The sequence below is a fragment of the Microcebus murinus genome, chromosome 25 (assembly GCF_040939455.1).
Source record: "Microcebus murinus isolate Inina chromosome 25, M.murinus_Inina_mat1.0, whole genome shotgun sequence".
Taxonomy (NCBI): Eukaryota; Metazoa; Chordata; class Mammalia; order Primates; family Cheirogaleidae; genus Microcebus; species Microcebus murinus.
The window spans coordinates 1821893-1841041 of record NC_134128.1 but is presented as its reverse complement, the minus strand read 5'-3'; the positions used below and the strand labels follow the sequence as shown (position 1 = coordinate 1841041).

Here is a 19149-nt window from a genome sequence, read left to right as displayed (position 1 = left end):
GGAAAGGATGCAACAAAAAAAGAAAACTACAGACCAATATCCCTAATGAATATAGATGCAAAAATTTTCAACAAAATCTTAGCTAACCGAATCCAGACGCTTATCAAAAAAATAATCCATCATGACCAAGTGGGCTTCATCCCAGGGATGCAGGGATGGTTCCACATATGTAAATCTGTAAATGCAATTCACCACATAAATAGAAGCAAAAACAAAGATCGCATGATTCTTTCAATAGATGCAGAAAAAGCTTTAGACAAAATTCAACACCCTTTCATCATACGAACACTTAATAGGCATAGAAGGGACATACCTAAAAATGATACAAGCCATATATGACAGACTCATAGCCAACATCATACTGAATGGGGAAAAACTGAAAGCATTCCCAGTTAGAACTGGAACCAGACAAGGCTGCCCACTATCTCCACTTCTATTCAACATAGTGCTGGAAGTCCTGGCTACAGCAATCAGACAGGAAAGTGGAATTAAAGGTATCCAAATAGGGGCAGAAGAGATCAAACTTTCACTGTTTGCTGATGATATGATATTATATTTAGAAAACCCCAATGATTCAACCAAGAAACTCCTGGAACTGATAAACGAATTTAGTAAAGTCTCAGGATACAAAATCAATACACAGAAATCAGAGGCATTCATATACGCCAACAACATTCCAATTGAGAACCAAATTAAATACTCAATACCCTTCACAATAGCAACAAAGAAATTAAACTACCTAGGGGTATACTTAACCAAGGAGGTAAAAGACCTCTACAGGGAGAACTATGAAACACTGAGGAAGGAAATAGCAGAGGATGTAAACAGATGGAAATCCATTCCATGCTCCTGGACTGGCAGACTCAACATCGTTAAAATGTCTATACTACCCAAACTGATCTACATATTCAATGCAACACTTATTAAAATCCCATCAGCATTCTTCACAGATATAGAAAAAATAATTTTACGCTTTGTATGGAACCAAAAAAGACCCCGAATATCAAGAGCAATTCTAGGCAACAAAAACAAATGGGAGGCATTAATATGCCAGATATCAAACTAAACTACAAAGCTGTAGTAATTAAATCAATATGGTATTCGCACAAAAATAGGAATATTGACCAGTGGAACAGATCTGAGAATCCTGATATAAAACCATCCTCATATAGCCATCTAATCTTTGACAAAGCAGACAAAAACATACACTGGGGAAAAGAATCCCTTTTCAATAAATGGTGCTGGGAAAACTGGATAGCCACTTGTAGAAGGCTAAAGCAGGACCCACACCTTTCACCTCTCACAAAAATCAACTCACGCTGGATAACAGACTTAAACCTAAGTTATGAAGCTATTAGAATTCTAGAGGAAAATGTTGGAAACACTCTCCTAGACATCGGCCTGGGCAAAGAGTTTATGAAGAAGTCCCCAAACGCAATCAAAGCAGCAACAAAAATGAATAAATGGGACATGATCAAACTGACAAGCTTCTGCACACCCAAAGAAACAGTCATGAAAGTAAACAGACAACCTACAGAATGGGAGAAAATTTTTGTATCCTACGTATCCGATAAAGGGCTGATAACTAGAGTATACTTAGAACTCATGAAAATCAGCAAGAAAAAATCAAATAACCCTATTAAAAAGTGGGCAAAGGACTTGAACAGAAATTCTCTAAAGAAGACAGAATGGCCAAAAACATATGAAAAAATGCTCATCCTCTCTAATCATCAGGGAAATGCAAATCAAAACTACAATGAGATATCACTTAACTCCAGTGAGAATGGCCTTTATCAAAAAGTCTCCAAATAACAAATGCTGGCGTGGATGTGGAGAGAGAGGAACACTCCTACACTGCTGGTGGAACTGCAAACTAGTTCAACCTCTGTGGAAAGCAATATGGAGATACCTTAAAGCGATACAAGTCGATCTACCATTTGATCCAGCAATCCCATTGCTGGGCATCTACCCAAATGATCCAATGACACTCTACAAAAAAGACACCTGCACTCGAATGTTTATAGCAGCACAATTCATAATTGCAAGGCTGTGGAAACAGCTCAAGTGCCCATCAATCCAAGAATGGATTAATAAAATGTGGTATATGTATACCATGGAGTACTATTCAGCTCTCAGAAACAACGGTGATATAGCACATCTTATATTTTCCTGGCTAGAGCTGTAACCCATACTACTAAGTGAAGTTTCCCAAGAATGGAAAAACAAGCACCACATATATTCACCAGCAAACTGGTATTAACTGAGTAGCACCTAAGTGGACACATAGGTACTACAGTAATAGGGTATTGTCAGGGGGGAGGGAGCGAGTATATATATACATAATGAGTGAGATGTGCACCATCTGGGGGATGGTCATGCTGGAGACTCAGACTTGTGGGGGGAAGGGGGTAAAGGGCATTTATTGAAACCTTAAAATCTGTACCCCCATAATATGCTGAAATAAAAATAAATAAATAAATAAATAAAACAAGAATAATAGTACCTCATAAGACTGCTGTAAGGATTAAAATAAGACAATACATGTAAAACCTTTAGAATAGTGCCTGGCACATAGTAAACTTGCAATAACTATTAGCCACTGTTGTTATTATTAGTGATCTTGTCATTCTCACAGTTGTCTTTAATGTTTTAATCATCATTGTTTGCCACTATTATCAATTCTTTCTGTCATTAATTAGTATAATAAAATGAAATTATCCTAGACGAGTCCTATATAATTTAGCATAAGAAATAACCTTCATAAAAGTGCAGCCTTATCCATAGTAGGAAAATTTGAAAGCAATCTCAATGCCAATGTATTAGTAAACTTGGACTGCAATAACAAAATACCATGACTGGGATTTTCTCATAGTTTTGGAGGCTGGAAGTCTAAGATCATGGTTATAGTATAGTCAGGTTCTGGTGAGGGCCCCTCTGCCCAGCTTACAGATGGCCACCCTCTCACTTGTGTCCTCACACAAGTGGAAAGAGAGCTCTGTTATCTCCTCCTCTCTTTCTAAGGGTACCAGTTCTATCTGATCAGGGCTCCACCCTTATAACTTTATTTAACCTCAATCACTTCCTTAAAGGCCCTATCTCGGATACTGTCACATGACAGGTTAAGGCCTCAATATATGAATTTTGGGGTAAAATAATTCAGTCCATAGTAACCAATAATAATAAAATGTCAAGTATGATAAAACTCAATGTTAGGCAACAATAACTGTGCAAGTATAAGAACTCTAAATCAACAACAACAAAATGGATATTGCATGAAAATATCAGGATACAAAATTCTATTATAGGCCGGGCATAGTGGCTCATGCCTGTAATCCTAGCACTCTGGGAGGCCGAGGCTGGCAGATTGCTCGAGGTCAGGAATTCAAAACCAGCCTGAGCAAGAGTGAGATCCCGTCTCTACTATAAATAGAAAAAAATTAATTTGCCAACTAAAATATATATAGAAAAAATTAGCCGGGCATGGTGGCGCCTGCTTGTAGTCCCAGCTACTCGGGAGGCTGAGGCAGTAGGATTGGTTTGAGCCCAGGAGTTTGAGGTTGCTGTGAGCTAGGCTGACGCCATGGCACTCACTCTAGCCTGGGCAACAAAGTGAGACTCTGTCTCAAAAAAAAAAAAAAAAAAATTATTATAAATATGTAAAACGTGTTCATGAAAAGAAAAAGGAATATAACATGATTATAATAAGGGTGATGTTAAAGTAAGAGTTTATTTTTCAACTGTTTATAAAATTAGACAATTTGAAAAATAAATTTTCATAGAAAGAATATATAAATGAAAAGATTCAACTGAGGAAAAAAAATCAAGGACACTTCCAAATCTAACTTTCTATGTTTGTTTCCTGCTTACATCATTGCCATCTGTATTAACTAGGATATAAGCTAAACTGCTATAAGACCAAGAATACAGTGGCTCAAACTAAAGGAATTCACTTCTCTCTCATGTAACAGTCCAGGGGCAGACAAGTAGTCCAGGGATGGTGGGTAGCTCTGCTCTACAAGGTCACCCAGAGACTGAGGTTCCTCCTGTCCTCTCCCACCACTCCCTGGGATACTTCCTTGTCTGCATGATTGAATCTAGCTTACCCTCACCTCATTTAGGAAAAGAGTATGACAAACAAGCAGCTTTTTTTTTTTTTACAAAGAATTTTTTTTATATCAGCATATTATGGGGTAACAGGCAGCTTTTTAATATAAGTGTGGTTTAAAAGTAGCACACATCACTTCTACTCTCATCCCACTGGTCAAAACTTAGAAATGCAGCTTCATCTGGCTACAAGGAACCTAAGAAATACAGTTTCTATATAGGGGCTATGTGCCTAGCTAAATACATATCAGAGGGGGAGTGCATCCTTCTTCCCACTCTGGAATAGTCATTTCCTTTCTAAAGGGATAAATTAAAGTCCCAGTTACTGGATTCCACTCAAAGTGAAGGATCTCTGGGTAATGCACACCCTCTCTGACAGGTATCCATGTGGCTCCTTCCCAGGCCAGCGACCTACAAATTAACCAAGGAGTAACCTTTGCTCTCCACCACCACCATCACACCCAATGTATTATATAAGGGTGAAATGCAAATTAGATGAATGCAGTCAAGTTTTCCATTCTGAAAAGAAAAGAATAGCAAATACATATTTTTATAAATGATGAAATGGAAAGGAACTCCTGGAAAGGAACTGCAAGGAATCTCTGCTCTAGCAGGAAAGCAAGTTCCCTGGTTAAATTCAGGTTCTGTTCTCTGGTGGGGAAACCTTATCTGTTTGTCTGCTGGAGTCCTGGCTTTGTCTCTGGAAGATTCTTTCTTTTCCATTATCCTTTCTGGACACATATGAAGTGGACTTGGAAAAGTATGTACTCCAAGGGGCAGCACAGATCTAACAGCCTACTTCCTGCTGGTGTAAATTTGGGGACCAAGAGTTGCTTCAGGTGTCAAATGACATCAAACCATCACAGGCTTTCACAAGCCAAACTTGTGGAAACTTTAGCAACATAATCTTCGCAAAAACTCAATAGATCTGTTTGCTTTCAGTCACTGCCATGTGAAAGTAACCACAACTAAAGATTTAGTCTGGTCGAATATTATGCTTGTCACCATTCTTCTTTTATTTACTGAACTCTGTGGCATCCATCTCTCTCGATTAGTTATCTTGAGGTCAGCTGATTTCCAGCAGGAGGATTATACCATCCTACCTCATTGACATCATAGCAGGCCATGTGACTTGAGATGTTTCTTCTTACCTGACTGATTTCTGGCTCACACATTTGACTTGCTGTGGTGAATAAAATATGAACAAAAATAACATGTACCACTTCTAAGAAGCTTTTCTCCCATACCTCTTTGCCGTCTGCCACAAGAATGGCAATGTTCCAAAAGAGCCTATCCCTTTGGCTTAAACCATAGAGTGACAAAGGATGTGGAACACAGGCAATGTGTCACGAGTAAGAAATAAACCTTTGTTGTAAGGAACTAAGATTTTGTATTTATAACTGAAGCTTTTATGTTCAACTGACTAGGTTCAGATGGAAAAGCAAATTCTTAATTTGATCCTTGCCTTCTACTGTCAGATGGACTTCTACTGTCAGACCAAGAAAATCTAACAGGAGGTTCCTGAGGATGACAATCTTACCTTTTGCTGTTTGGCATACAAAAGCAATTTTTTCCAACCCTGGCCTCACAGTCAATTCAGACCACAGGCCATGGCCAAAGAGAACCTCCTTTAGCTGTATACTATATACTATTAAAGTATAAACTACTGCCTTTCAACTCGAATTGCAAACTGGCTAACTTTTCCCTATTTGACACCTCTTATAGTTCCCTACTAAAGCAGCAAAGAGTAATCAACTCATATTAGCAGTCTGATTCTTTCTAACCACTTCCCTGATGGTACAAACTATAGACAAATTAATTGCCTTTCAAGTTATCGGAAGCGACAGTTTCACTGAATATTTTGCCACCACATAATAAGGGTCACCAGTTTTCTAGCCTATAACACGTTTTCTACTGTCTGCCAACCAACTACTTAGCCAATGCCATGCATTTTAACTTTCTGTTATGGAACACACCACTTTAGACATCAATTTTGGTATTATACATGGTATGGGCTAAGCTGTTGTGATAAAGTGATGCCAAAATACAGTGGCTCAAACAAGAAACAAGTTTATTCTCTTCTTTGAAACAACACAGAGATATGGGGGTGGAGGGGGTTGAGCAGTAGTTGGTTCTGCTCAACAAGGTCATCCAGACACCTAGGCAGCCACGAGACAGTTTTGCTATCCTCATCACAGGGCTGCTACTTCTGAGTTCAACACAGTTGTTACCACTATAGTTGTTGCTGCTTTCTAATCAGTAGGAAGGGGAGTGGGGTGGGCAGACAAAGTATAGGACAAGCACCTTATTGTTACAAAGATAACCCAAAAGTTTCACATAGCACTTTTGTTCATATCTAACTGACCCAAACCTAATCACATAGCCGTACCTGTTGGCAAATGGAGTTGACAAATAGTCTGTAAGTGGGCAGCCATGTATCTGGCTAAAGCAGAGGGGTTCTGATACTAGAAGAAAGAAGGAAGAACAAGATACTGGAGAAAAATTAGCACTCTCTGTCATACCCTCATACAATCTATTATTAATAGTTAACAGAGATGTTTTTTAAAAGCACATTTCAGATTACAGCACCCTCTGTTCAAAACCCTTCACTGGCTTCCTATTTTGCTTAGCATCAAAACCAAAGTCTTCACAATAGCCTGTAAGTCACATAACCTGCTCTTCCCATTACCTCTAACCTTATCACCTAATACTCTTCCCATAAAATAAACAGCAAATAGATTAAAAACCTAAATATGAAAGGTAAAACTATGAACGTAATGAAAGAAAAAAATACATATATTTGCAACCTTGGGATGATGAAAGATTTCTTAAAGAAGATTGCAAAAGTATAAACCACATGGAGAAATTTCAATGGAATTGACCCCAAATTAAGGATCTGTCCAGCAAAGGACACTACAAAGTTCAAATAGGCAAATGACTGGAAGGATACGTTTGCAACATCTAAAATGACAAGAGATTAATATCCACTGTATGCCAAGAACTCTTGCAAAAACAACAAAAAGATAGGAAATGCAACTGAAAATTTGTTAAGAGAGAGAAGCAGACAGCTCACAGAAAGTGAAATTAGGGTTTTCAGATAAAATACAGGATGCCTCATTAAATTTGAATTTCTGATAAACAATGATTTTTTTCCTAGTATAAGTATGTCCCAAATATTGCATGGCACATACTTATACAAAACAATTATTTGTTGTTTACTTGAAATTCACATTTAATAGGTTGTCCTGTATTTTTATTTGCTAAATTTGGCAACTGTAAGTGAATATATATGACTAACAAGTAAATGAAGAGAAGCTCTGCCTCACCAGTAATCAAAGAAATGCAAATTAAAATGACATACCATTTTACCCCTTATATTAGCAAAGACTAGAACATAAGGCTTTTATCAAAGCCTTATTTTAAAAAAGCCTTTATATAACCAACTCTTTCCCATTTCACTACAAAAGATAATCTAACCTAGGACTCTTTTTTTATCATATCACTAGGCAATAAAAGCCCAACTATTCACTGCATGTACACAGAGAAGAAACACATTTTAAAGCCATTATTTCATACTATAGACAGCACAGAAATAATCCCCATAGCCATATTCAGGAATCAATTTTTTCCTAAAGAATTTAAGAACCATATTTAATATAAATTTATAAAGTTTAAATGTTAAAGATAAAAATGTCAGAATATCATTTAGTAAATAACCAGTGGCTCTTTCATAAACAATATTATAATATTAATTTTCATACTGGGTTAAGATTAACACCATAATGTTAACTATCATAGCAGGGCAGAAATTTGATGTGTCAACAAAACCAAGAATCAAGCTTTACATTTTTAAAGAGTTTTCACATAAAAATGCTCTATCTAAATCACAAATACAGCTTTACCACTGGAAGGCAGAAGGTATGACACAAAAGCCATAGGTTAAGGAAAAGAAATATAGGCTGTATATATAAATGACAGCACTCATTTTTTAAAATGCTATAAGCTTATTACATATGTAAATACAGACAGCATCCAGGCCATTTAAAAATAAAATTTCAATACAAAAAAGAAATTACACTAAAAACTCATTCTGCCTTTTCTAACTTCTAAGATAATGAATACCCTCGGAGTTTATCTTAACATGTTCATAGGAAAAAAAATTTTAACTATTACTGAAAGACCAATTTAGAAAAATGTTTTATCACGGTTCCAGTAAATAGTCATAGACAGTACAGCTTTTCCATTTCATTGTGAAGAATAAAAATATTCTAAATAACATTTAAACAACTGAAATACTTTATATGAATGGTACTATGATATAATTGTGGTAACATGATTCACAGATACTAAAATAATTCAGCCTAGCTTGTCATATAAAAGATATGCAATGTAGTCATTAAACCTTCTAAAATATTTTTAAGAATAATTGCTAGATAACTTCAAAAATTAATTCCTTCTACATGTATCTCTTACAACAGCAAAAACAACAAACTTTTAGATCTACAATTCTGCACCTATCAAGACTAATTTTGGCAGCCACATGATACAACACACTCCCACAAGATAGAAAAATAGACATAAAAGTAACAAAGCCTTCACCATAATTTTTAAAGCATTAAAATATTTCCATAAATAACATTATGTTTTTAGCTATAGGTAAAAATAATCCTTAAAGCATCCTGGGTCCCAAATATGATATTATCCTGAGACTGGTAGATAGAAAACAAATATTTGTCACACCTATTCCTTTTAAGTTTCAGAAGAAAAGAAAAATCCAAAGTATGTTATATTCACAATACAGCTAACATTAATATGTTTAACATAATCTTAGGGAATAAAAAGTACCTGTTCTTCAACTTCAATAAAGGAAAAGATTGTTCTTTGGCTCTAGTCCCCAGGCTGGAAACAAGTAACCACAAAATTGGTTTTAAATCTGCCCCAATCAATCCTTAAAGTCTACTCAACATTTCCACTTAAGTACTTAGCCAAGAAAGCTAATCAGCAACTTCCCTGCTTTAGTACTTTGCTCTTCAAAGCCAGTGAGTCCCTAAACTCCAAGTTTGAAGTTGGCCAATCCTTAAATTGTCACACTTTTGAAAACCAGCCAATCTTAAAACTCCATGCTTCCTCAAACCCTACATAAAAACATCTCTACCTGTTTGGAGGACTGTGTTCTGCAAGCATAGTTCTCCCCTATTAGCAAGCTTCAAAGTCAGCTTTGTTTCAGCTATACTCAAGTGGTGGCCTCTTCACTCAATACTAAAATAAATATTATAGTTACTTGGATATTAATGTTTTTCTACATGAAGGTAAGAAAAATACTTTTGCTACAATAATCTAGTTTTATGGAAAGTTGGGAATCTGCACCTTTTAAGTGTAATTATAATCCTTTTTGCCCAATACACAAGTACACTAGCAAAGGTGTCTATTTCCTTCCTCTTAATCCCAGATCCACAATTTCATACTAGAAAAGGTCCAAATCCAGCCAATGAATGTATTATATGAAACATTAAAATTTCCAACCACTGAAATTTATACCAAGAACTGAGTATCATCAAATAATCTGCAAACAAAATGATAACACATCGAATAATTTATGGAGATACTCTTTTTGCTCTAATGGAAATGACAGCCTGACTTAGTTTTGTAAAATGTGAAAACCTAAATTCAAAATCCTATCTTTGAAACTGATTTATTTAGGTAAACTGAAAAACTCTTCTTAAATTTCCCAATCTAGAAAATAAAGGGACTATCACCAGTTCTTATCACCTCACAAAAATTATGTACTCACTTAGAGTAGGATGAACTCTAAATGTTTCAGAAGGAAAATAAAAACTACAATAACATCATTTTGTCTGTTGTTAAAGTCAAGTCAGTATGAGGTTTAGGTCAGCATGGAAAAAAGTAAGAGAAACAGCTTCAAACTTGACAGGTAAGATGGCTAAGGAGAATAATACAGATTCAAATTATAAAATGAGAGTACATGGGAGTCATATCCCAAATATAAATCCCTCTATATGAGATTGGCAAAGTGAATTCTAGCACATGGGCTGACTCACCAAATTACATGCAAATATAGCTCAGAGATATCCTTTTAAACTGATTTTGGACTTAGTGTTGTCAAAAAATAAATTCTAAATAACAAGTAGTGCTACTTTACAGTTTACCAAAAACTCAGTGAAGTTTTCCACTCAACTCAAATATGAGGATTACAAATACTGAATTACCAATTGGTTCACGTGGCAACATGAATATCAGACTTTATGTCAAGAGACCTGTTTAAATTAGGCATAGATTTGGTGAATTTATCCAGAAATTGTCAAATTTATTTTTTGGCAAATACCTGAAAAGATGGCATAGTTCAAAGGAAACAGTCAAAACTATGTTATGAGTTGGGTGATACTGAATGGGTTTCTTAATCTCTAAGCCAGTTTCCTTATGTGGAAAGAAAATAACTCTATTTAATAGGGCTGTCAGGAAGATTAAATGGGATAACAATAACTGGTAACTTTAAAAGGGTCATAGGTATCAAAACCTCCAAGTCCTAGATTTGCTTTAGCCATTAACTTACTCTAACACAAATGGAAAGTCATTTGATCTAAATCTGTTTCCTTATCTGTCAAATAGTGAGGATAATAATGCATGCCCTACACATTTTACAGGGTGTTTGTGATAATTACATATGAAAATTAATGTGAAAAGGATTTTGAAAGATACAAACAACCATGTAACTGTGAGACAGTTAATTTAATATATATAACAATGTAGGGAATTCATACTAGCAAACCTGTTACAACATAGGATCACATGTCCAAATTAATTTTAGTAAGAAAAAAATTCATAGCTAAAAATAAACACAAAATACTAGATACACTAGAAAACAAAATAATTCAAGGCTATTATTAGTTGCAGGAATTCTTTTCCATTCAATAAATGAACCAAATTAACTCAGCTACTCAACAAACTAAAAGCAATATAACACAATCCTTTATTCAAGTCAGGCATTTGCCACTGAACTACCACTTCCATTTCTAATGGACAAAAAAAAAAGGAAGGAAGGAAAGATATTGCAGGGTTTCTCAACATTAGCAGTATTGACATTTTTAACTGGATAGTTTTTTGCTGTTCAGAGTTTGACCTGTGCATTGTAGGATGTTCGGTAAAATTCTACAATGGCCTCAAGCCACTAGATGCTAACAGCAATGCCCCCACATACAATTGTGACTGCCAAAAATGTCTCTAGACATTGCCAAATGTCCCCAGAGTGATTTGGCCAGGACAAAGTCATCCCAAATTGAGATCCAGTAGGCTAAATCCATAGTACTATATGCCGGTATTTATCTCACATTAATTAGGGGCTTAGAATGCAGCTTGAAACTAGCAGGTTTGCAATATAAGAACCAAATAAAAGAAGGCTGCCTGTAGGATGGTAACAACTTAAGAACTATAGCTACAGTAGGTAGTGAGGGTTAAATTATTCCTTCCATCAGCATGCTGTTTTTGCTTAATCCTCTGTAAGAATTTTATTTTGGGTGTTCTTTTGGGGTGACAACTTGGTTAGCCTGTCACTAAAGCTTAGTCTCCATCTTACTAATTATTAACTACTAGAGTTATGTTGGGGGGGGAATCAAACATAAAGATTTTAATTTCTATGCAACCAAGTATGAAATGAATCAAAATTAAGTGCTACTTATATAAATTATTTGAATTAACCACTTCGGTACCAGCGTCAACTATAGTCAATAGCCACAGATGAGCGCGCACAGCGGAGCATCGACTTCAGCCAACAGCATGACTTTTCTAATTTTTCACTCATCAAAATAAAATTGTGAACATTTAAAAATAATGTAATAAAAACATATATGTATATTACCTATTCTGATTTACATGATAAGTAAACTGCCTGTAAAGTAAAACAAGTTTTCAGTGCTTTAAAGCTTTCCTCATCACACAAGAGCAAAACGGATTTGTCATCAATGCACAGCACAAACTATCATGTGGACTATGAGTGCCAGCTGTGGGCAAGGTTTTGCAGCCGGTGAGCGCGATACCGAAGTGGTTAAACATATCCAAACATTTACAATGTTAAGTAAAAGCACACAAACTAGCATTAAGCTATTATTGAAAATATATGAGTTGAATGTAATATGCAAAAATAAAAAAGTAACTACAAGAAGTAGAATTTTATGAATTATATTCAAATACCCAGTATGTATGATCACTGGACTAGACAGTGTTTTCTACAAAAAACAATTTTCATATATTTACATTAGTACTCTTAAAGTAGTTTAAAATTTGCAAATTTAAATTTCAAAAGGAGTTTGAAATTTATTATCTAGGATGTTATAATTCATATGGTCTATGTTAGAACCAGTGGCTTCTGTTATTTTCAAATAGGACTTACCATCACTCCCACTCTGCTGGGAGCTAGCTGACACAATTAAACACCCACCAACTTTCCCTCATTGGGCCTGAACTTGAAAACCAAGAAAGCCTAAACAATCAACAGGCCATTTAATACACAATTCTACTTTATGTCATATATGGGCATCTGATGTTCTTGGGAAGCTAACTACAATTGTGGTATACAGAAATACTAATCATTTCTACTTCATTAAATTTAGGGAAGCCATAAACACAGATTTAAAATGTTGTGAAATGCAAAATGAGACAGTTCTCCTCTACATTTGTATTTGTAGAGGGTTCCTGTTTACAGTGATAATAGACTTGGTTATTCAGATCATCTCTCCCAATGAAAGCTTAAAAAGCTGAACAAAATACTATATATTCTAATGAAAAAAACTCTGAAATTAACCATAAAATCTATAATAATGCAATTTTATATAATCTTTTAATGGTTCAAATTTGAAATACTCATGTTAAGTAATAAAATTGTGACAACTGTGTTGAGGTTATGGTATGCACTGAAACAGATCTATAGAAATAAGACATCTTTTTTGTGTGTACTATTCTAGTCTCTATGTTCTACAATGTTCCAGATACAAAAGATGTAATCTATAATGCTACCCATGATATATATCACCAGATCCCCTTTCTATGACAAAAAATACATCTCAATGGTAAAGAGATGATTAACAGAGAAAATCAAACTTATTCCAATATGCGGAACTTTAGCTTAACAATACACTTAAACCAGTGGAAACCTGCCTGAATGGTCACGCAATCCTATTACCCTCTATTATGCAAGCTGCAACATTTCAAGCCAACTCCCTTATTTCACTAGTGAATTCTGTCAACACTGAAGTAACAACTGGAAAAACTCATCATTCCACAATGATAGTCAAATATCAGAATTTATTTCATTTGGTAAAAATTATATCATTGCCTAATAAAACTAATGCAAATATAGTAAAATATGCAAGATTTTGAGTAATTCTTTTGTTGAGAAGGACTCTTGGGGAGCCTCAAATTCATCCTGCAACTGCTTAGGCATTCTTTTACTCCTTTGTCCTTTTCATGCCCCATCTCACTAGTCATGGGGGAAGGGGAGGGGAGGGAAAACCAGAATGAACTAATCAGCACGTATTTTTGCATTTAGTCTACTCTAATTTTATTTCCACAAGTCTTTCCTCATACTCTGCTCCTCCAGAGAGAGAGAACTATATTTTATTCATCTCTGAACTCTCAAAACCTAACCAAATGTCCTGCATATAAAGTCATCCCTAACATCTACTACACAGCAGGCCCTGGATTAAGGACTAGAGATAGAGAAGTCAGAGAGACAGACCTGGCCCTCATGGAACCTACAGAGGTGGGCTGGAGGTGGAATACTGGCTGCCTGAACCCAGCCAAGAAGTTAAAGAGATAGAGACCTAACCCTCATGAACCCTACAAAAGGGGATGAGAGGGGGGATACTGGCTGCATGAACCCAATCCAGTACATAATGAAAGACCAGCTAGCACAGCCCCACTGCCAACCAAGGCTTCAATGAGCTCATACAAATGTGTATCTCCAATGTTGACCATTCTCTCAAGTTGTATATTCATATTCATGTCCACTTGGAGGTAGTAATAGGGATTAACTGCATGGTCTCCAAAGCCAGACTGTTTGGGTTTGAATCCCAGTTCAACCACTCACAAGTTGTATGACTTTCGGCAAATCACTTATAACCTTTCTGTGCCTGTTTTCTCATCTGTAAAATGGGGGCAATAATGGTTCCTAACAAATACAAAATTGTTATGAGGATTAAATGAATTAATATATATAAAAGTACTTAAAACCCTGGAACACAGTTTACACTTACATGGTACTTACCATTTTTACTAGCACTAATATTATTACTATGTCTAACAGACATCTAAAACATCTCCAAAACTAAGTCCATAATTTTTCTCCCAAACTGCATTCTCTCACTGTCCTCCCATCTCAGTAAAAAACACCACTATTCTCCTAGTTGTTCCAGCCTAAACCTATGAAGTCATCACTTCTCCCTTTTCCTCACACTCCATGTCAGCAATTCCTGTCAGCTCTACTTTCAAAAGCACATCATCACTCACTACCATTTCCACAACTAGATCAAATTACCACCATTTCACCCACAGGGCACAGCAATAGCTTCCTATCTCCCCATTTTCACACCACTCCACCCCATTTACAGTGAATGTACACAATTCTCCATATAATAAACTGAAATCAGATGCCATTCCCTGATGCAAACCTTCCAGTAGTTTTCCATCACACTTAGAATAATATCTTTACCACAGCCTACAGTGGCCCCCCATAGCCTTCCTGGCCTTCCAACATCATCTGCCACCACTTTCCCCCTTCTGTGCTGTGCTCTGAACACTCTCACCTCCCCGTGTCTTCACCACCTCAGGCTTGTTTCCACTCAGAGCACTGTCCCTTGTTGTTCCTGTTGTGAGACAGAACAATATAGTCATTTGGAGCATGGACTCTGAAGTCAGATTGCCCAAATTCAAATACAGTCTCTACCATGTATTAGCTGTACAACTCTGAGCAAATTCTTAACCTTTCTGTGTCAGTTTCATCTGTAAAAGTGGAGATAATAGGATACCTCATAAAGTTGCCATAAAATTTAAATTAATGTTTAGAATAGTGCCTTGCATATGGTACGCTCTACCTAAGTATTCACTACTATTATTCTTCTCCTCTGAAATGTTCTTACCTCAGGCTCTTCTCTTCAACTGATTCAAGTAACATCTTGTTTGATGGCATTCCGTATTCCCTAACAGATTCTATCTAAAATAAATTCCCTGTTCCCCCTACTGGCCTTCTCTTATCTTTCTTTACTTCACTGCACCTATCAGTAGCTGAAATTACATTATGCACTTGTTGTTTGTTGCCTATCTTCCCACTGCAACATGAGCTCCATTACATTGGAGACTGTCTTCATCACTACTCTATTTCTAGTTCTGACTCAGAACCTGACTTCTGAACACAAATCTCATCCAGGCTAGGGGACTGATGCACATCTCTTAATAACAATACCATACTTAGAAAGCCTTTCATTTTCACACTCATGATCTCATTTGATCCCTGAAAAAACAACAGCAGATACACCATCATCTCCCATTTTAGAGATAAGAAAAATAAAGTTCTAAGTTTGGATGACTTGTCCTTGGACACAAAGCTAGAACTGGTAGAACAAAAATCAAAAACCTTACTTTCTAAGGCTCCTCCCTCTCAGATGGAGGGATATTAGACCCTTGAACTGAATTTGCAGAAATGTGATCTCTCAATCTCCTGTATAAATACACCCTGAAGTGTGCACTGTATTCTTCCCTTCCAAGTTTCTGAAAAACACTTGTCCCAGAGTTTGAGAAGTATTATAGCACGGTACTAACTCATCAATAATGTACTAACCTTTGACCAAAATATTCACTCAGATGGGATGACTAGATATTTCAAGTAATAACCCCTAAAACTCAGTGTATCTATGTTGGGTATAATGTGCTGGTTTCAGCACCCTAAATGCTTTCTATGCAAAACCCAGGCAAGAGGGACACTGTAATGCCAAGAACTGTGATAATAATACCAGTTATTTCTTAATCCTTGTTCCATCAAGTTCTGTGACAACAGTTTAGATCACTCCTCATCAGGCTTAAGTGTCGTCCAGAATCAGATGGGGGAAGGGGAGAAATGTGTGAAGGGGAGGCAAAATTGTGAAAAATATCCCTACCTAAAAGACTCTTGGTCAAATGGCCGGTGGCTACCACATTCCTCAGAATCACCAATGCTTCATAGGCGTTCTCCTAGCAAGTTCAAACACTTGTGTTATCTTATGTGCTCTCACAATGTTCCTACAATTCAGGGAGGCCAGAGGCTGCTTTACCTCCATGACCCATAAATGAAACTGAGGCAGCAGGTGGTTATCTTATAACATGTCCTCAGCGATTTGGTCACTTGCAGGACCCCACAGGAAACCTGGACATAGGATTCCGAGATTCTGAAAGAAACTCTCCCAGCCAGACTTGTCAAGACCCAGGGCTGACAGGGTGAAAAAGAGGAATCGAAGGCCCTTTCTCAAGGGAGGGAAAAAGAAGGGACTCTCCATTTGCACCTGCGCCCTTCCGAGGTCTCAGTCGCTGGCTGCGAGGCGCTCCCCGCCCAGAGGAAAGGTGCGGGCCCTGCCCCGAAGGGCGCGGCCTCGCCCCCGCACCCCGGTCCTCCGAGAGGGCGCGCTCGCACTCTGGGCGGACACCTGTCCCCTCGCCGCGCTCGGCGGCGCCCCTAGGAGCAAACGCCCCCACAGCCACCACCACCACTGGAGCGGCAAGTGGGCCCCTCAAGCCCTGGGAGCTGCAGGATTCCTCACAAACTTACAGTTTTCCTACAGCGTGCGCGTCACGGCGGGGTGACGTCACGGGCCAGCGCTCGGGGAGGTCAGGCCGCGGGCCGCCCAGCCCCTGGCTCCGCCCCCACGCCTTGGCCCGAGAGCGGCCCGTGCTCCACCCCGCACCCCGCGCAGGCGCAGTCGGCCCTGCGGCCGCGTGCCGGTGGGCTTCGCGGGCCGGGGCGTCTGGGCTGGGAGCCGCTTTGCCTGAGCTGCGCTCAAAGCTTGTGCCAGGGTGAAACCGGAGACAAGGGTTGAGGGAGGGGGTACGAGGACACGCCCAGGACACAGCAAACAAGCTGCCGCTCTGGGGTTAAGAGTAGGACGCCAGAGTTGTGAGGTAGTTTTTCCAGAGACACTGCCTGCCTTTCCTCACGTGTTCGTTAAAAGTTCTCCACGTGTGGAAACAGCCATTTGCTCTCAGACAGGTACCGGCGGGTCGTCAACTCTGAGGAGGCAGCTCCCCAAGGGGCCCTTGCTCCGCCCGGCCCAGCCCAGCCCACGCCCGGCCCAGCCCAGCCCACGCCCGGCCCCACCCAGCCCAAGACCTGCTCGGCCCGGCTGCGGGCCTGCTCCGTCCGGCCCCGCCCAGCCCCGCCCACGCCCGGCCCGGACCCGCCCTTCCGGCTCCGGCTCGTGCTCCCGCGGGCGCCCCTCCCCGTCCCTGCTCGGGCGCTGCCTCCTGCCCTTTCTTTGCGGGTTTTGGGTTCTGGTCTTCCCGCTGGATCTCCTGTTTCGGCTCAGTGGAGCTACTTACGGGTTGCCGTTCTTCTCTGTTAAGCTTAATAAACGGTGATCTGTGCAGACTGCTGCGCCCGGCCCGCCCGCCCTGTGCGCGGCGCCCGCGGGCTCTGGCTGGAGACCGCGCCGTTGCGGGGAGGAGGCTCGAATATAAAGACAAAATACTCAGAATATTGCCGTTTTGGGAGATTCTCGCACTCTTAGAAGAGAAAATATGTAGACATTACGGTAAAAAAGCGGCTCAGACAAATCTGGGGGAAAACAAAGAATGGGGAAAACGCCTTGAAACAGACCCTGAGACGGAAGTATTGAAAATAGCAAGGTTCGCTTTTAAAAACTTAGCTTGGAACACAGCAGATGGCCAGGTCAGGGATTCGGCAAAGCAGCTCCAGTGTGAATAAAACCTGAAACAATGGTTTGTTTACGCTCTCATTGAAAATGCTGTAGTATTTTCATAGGAAAGTGATGGCAGGTGAATGTTATCCTTTAACACTTGAGATCTGAGCTGGTTAAAACACATTTATTATTCTAGAAAAATTAACTTAAACGTTTTAAAATTTTTCTGATTTTGGCTAATGTTTGTACATTTTATCTGAATATCATACAAAGTTTTGATCATTATCCAGTGATGTAAGAAAAATTTGTAACATCTGTACATAATTTTAACAAGGACTTTCTGTAGAGCAAAGGTATAGAAAAATCACTTTTTAAAGGTTCTACATATTTTTTAAATGGTGATATTTATGTTTATTTGCAAAACAATTTTAATAAAACTTTAAATTTTTAATTTCATTATTTACATGCCTAGAAAATGTTTTATGTATGTCATTCCCCAAAATTGGAATTTTTTAAAAGTTTGATTCTGGATACACCTATGGGAGAGTCCCTCCAGGTAAATTTTAGCTGTCATTTTTGAAGTGGTGTATGTAAGGCTGGTGGCGGGGTCCCGTCTCCTCCCTAGATGGAAAAAGAAAACGCCCACATGACCAGACCGCCAAGGACAAACTGCCAGGCCCCACTGAGAGGAACCAGACCCAGATGTCCACCTGGATTCTCTCCTGGATTCCACAAATACCTCCAGCCCCTCCTATTTCTCAATTGGACCATCCTAGGTCACAATAGAGAATCCCCAGCTCTTCCCGCTACAAGTCCCTAGCCCTGCCCAAAGGGTATAAAAGGCCTCAGCCCCTTCAAAGAGCAGCGACTTCTGGGGACCCTCTTTCTTGGGGGCCCAAAACCTCCTCCCAGTGTATAATAAAGCCACGTGGTTTGGCCCCCACTCTTTCTCTCTGTGTCTGTCTTCCCCCTGCCCCCTGCAGCCAAAAAACCTTACAGTATAAGAAGTATACACCAAAAGTATTAAATGTTTTTAACATAGAATATTTTTGCCTCTGAAAGATGGTATTGGGTATTCTATAATAGAATATATTCTTTTCTTATTTTGTTAAGTATTTTTTCTCTTGATATCCCGAGTATTAAAAAAACATAT

At 38.6% G+C, this 19149-nt stretch overlaps 1 protein-coding gene across 4 annotated transcripts in view; it reads right to left on the bottom strand.

Annotated features, from left to right (window-relative positions):
- The window catches only part of ZNF438 (zinc finger protein 438), a 182733-nt gene extending 165752 nt beyond the window's left edge, over positions 1–16981 (bottom strand). For 2 of the 4 annotated variants that reach the window (XM_075997563.1, XM_075997565.1), the window contains exons 1-2: positions 16910–16981; positions 14919–14978 (exon numbers count right to left, since the gene is read on the bottom strand). The gene's annotated coding sequence lies outside the window, so the exon portion shown is untranslated. The other 2 variants (XM_012789024.3, XM_075997564.1) reach the window with 2 other exon arrangements.
- Positions 16982–19149: the final 2168 nt, after the last annotated feature.